The sequence below is a fragment of the Coenobita brevimanus genome, unplaced genomic scaffold (genome assembly GCF_032717465.1).
Source record: "Coenobita brevimanus isolate Jiangsu-jjx unplaced genomic scaffold, ASM3271746v2 jjx.HiC_scaffold_2740, whole genome shotgun sequence".
Lineage (NCBI taxonomy): Eukaryota > Metazoa > Arthropoda > Malacostraca > Decapoda > Coenobitidae > Coenobita > Coenobita brevimanus.
The window spans coordinates 70,959-74,118 of NW_027643698.1; positions in this window are offsets into that span (position 1 = coordinate 70,959).

The window sequence follows — 3,160 nt, forward strand, 5'->3', positions numbered from 1 at the left end:
GTAAGTGCAGTACTGTGTGGGACAGTGTGGCCTTATGTAATTCACCGGGTCGGTCAGGATCACGTGATGGTCGTGATCGTCAGCTTTTACCCTCATGGAAGGGAGCTGAGAGCTCATATAGTCCGATCTAAGGGCAAGGCTGTGACCTTCACACAAGCACACACCCGTCCCCTTGCTTAAGGGGGACAGTAACCACCCACTTCGTCAGTGAAGCTTTTTGCAACCTGAGCGAGGCGCAAACTCCCGTCTACCAGATGGCAAGCGAGAACGCTACCACTGTGCCAGCGAGCGGTGTACAGTGTGTGTGTGTGTGTGTGTGTGTGTGTGTGTGTGTGTGTGTGTGTGTGTGTGTGTGTGTGTGTGTGTGTGTGTGTGTGTGTGTGTGTGTGTGTGTGTGTGTGTGTGTGTGTAAGTGAATGTGTTGTGAGTGGAGGGGGGGTGGGGGTTGTATAGTTTGATGTGGTTGCAGTGTGTGTGTGTGCGTGTGTGTGTGTGTGTGTAAGCTCACTACTCGTCAAAGGACCTTGGTAATACATAAGAAGACATGCTATTAAAGTTGCGGCACAAATATATTTTAATGTGCTATGATGTCAACTTCTCTCAAAATAACGCCACGCTTCTTCTCCCCTTTCCTGTCTCCTTGCCATGCGTCTGTCTGTCTTCCGTCTGTGTGTCTTTCTTTCTGCCTGTCTCGCTATTGCAAACCACAAACAACTCTCAACTGTCGACAACTTCCTAGAATATCATAATATCCTGCATTATGCTACTTTTTTTCAGGGTAACTTGACCCAGATTTTCGTCTTTTTGCCGCTTACTTCACATGGGCCATTGACAAAAGGGCAGCGCTCCGGCTCCTCTTCAATGGCACTCTTTTGTGACTTACATATTCTAGTATTAATCTATTGCTACAACTCAGTATTCAAGTTGGAGAGAGGAAAATTTTAGGCCAAGTTTGAGTAAAATGGGTACAGAATTAATAAAGTCAAACAGCATACCTTTGGTGGGTGCAGTGGGAACAAGGCAACAGATCACAGACAGGAGGACAATGGCGGGATAATCCAGCAAAATCTAACCACCAGCTTATGAAGTGACGCCAACAACACTCGCGTCACACAATCGGTTGAAACACCCGTCCACTTTATCACTAAACACCTGTGGTTCTGAAGTATGATAACAGAAAATAAAATAATCGCGTAGACGTTATGTAGGCTACTGATGCACTCTCTCCACGGAGTCTGCTTCTGACGTTCTGTTTATTGCTTGTTCATCACAATGCTTCGAAATTGATGAGCCTCTCACTCGGACATGACGACTGACTGAACCTTTATCCTTGTCTTGTACCCCTGACCTTTTACTGAATGCTATAAAAAAAAAAAAATTACTTCATCCTAACCTAACTCAAAGTCTAATGACAGAGATGATCTGCTCGCTTGACTTCCTCGCGCACCTTTTGTGACGCAACAGATTAAGTCGGGGTGGCCCTATTCAGAGAGAGCAGTAAAATGGATGGGTAACTGCGAAAAATTAGTCACTGTCCGCTGACTCTTCCTGCTTGGATTCCAGCGACAACGTTCCCAAGTTCGTATGAGTTTGTATAGAACGGTAAATTCAAAATCTAAATAAAGAAATAAGATAATCTGCTGACTTTTCCTTATAATCTTGCTAACAGACAGGCTGGCAGGCAGGGAGGCAGAAAAGGCAGACAGGCAGGCGGTCAGGCAGGCAGACAGACTGATAGATAGATATATAAACCTGGCCAAACACAGCTTCATCGAGCTTTCTCGGTTGACTGTAATAACATCCACTAGTAGCAGAAACAACGATTTTTTTTTTTTTCTGGTCGCTTTTCTGATTACATATTTTGTTTTCAGCCATACTCGTACCAGATCACGTCGGTTAACAATGATGTGGGTATTTGACGATTAATAAAGCTTTAGTTTCACTCTGTACATGAGAAAAAAAGGCAGTGAAAATATCAACAGTACCCTCATTAGTCTAATACCACAGCCTTCTCCCATTCGCCTCTGTCTACGTTTTTTCCTTTAACCATTCTTTTCCCCAAATGGAGAGTTGTGGCAGACTCCTGTATTCCATAAACTAGCATGTTATTCGTTCCATGTACAGATTATTATGCGAAAATTATGCACGTCATTGGCCTCGAGAATTTAGGTACAGAGATCTTGAACTGATGTAGGGGCTGAGAACCCTCTATCTTGACTACTTTTAGGCTGGGAGTTTCCTGTTAGTTAATATTAAAAAAAATAATAATAATAATTACACAAGATACCAGTTATTTATTTGATGACATGCTCTGATGAGGAGAGAAACTCAGACATAATTGTATTTCACGTTTATTTGTATCAACATCTACACTTCGTGGCTTTGGAAAGACAATGTTAGGTAGTTTTGAAGACTGGTGAGTAGAGAGGGACTGGCGGGGATGTGTGGTGGTGTGGGGCGGGATATGGTGACACACTGCAGTAAAGAAATGCCACATAGCTCTCTGTTGGCTGCTCCTGTTACTGGCCGTTCGTCACCCCTGCGAAAGGAACAATATCTTAGTTAACCTTCACTGCCACAGATCTTTGTTATGTTAAATAAAATCGTCTTGAGATAGTAAGAATGAAATGAAAATGTGACCAATGATTCGTTGGGTTAATAATCAAATCAACCAGTCTTCTGTGTCATATTCTACTGCATGTGACTTTGGAGACTTTGTGGACGTATGGCTGTGTGGAAGTGCAGCTATGTGCATGTGTGTGTGTGTGTGTGTGTGTGTGTGTGTGTGTGTGTGTGTGTGTGTGTCAGAGAGAGAGAAAAAATTACATTTCCACATACGCAAATGCGTGCGTGCATTAATATTTCCGAACATCACTGAGTCCATTCATCTGTGTGTGTGTGTGTGTGTGTGTGTGTGTGTGTGTGTGTGTGTGTGTGTGTGTGTGTGTGTGTGTGTGTGTGTGTGTGTGTGTGTAGTAACGAAAAACGGATGCAGTTTGCAAGCTGTTGTTTGTCAATCCTATTCTACCTATCCCACCCCCAGGTTGCACGTAGTAAATGACACCCGGACCTACAGTATTGGACGTTTCACCCTGGGGCATAAACCTTAACCCTGCTGGAGTGGTGGGCTCAGGTGCCGCGTGACATCACTAGACCTTGG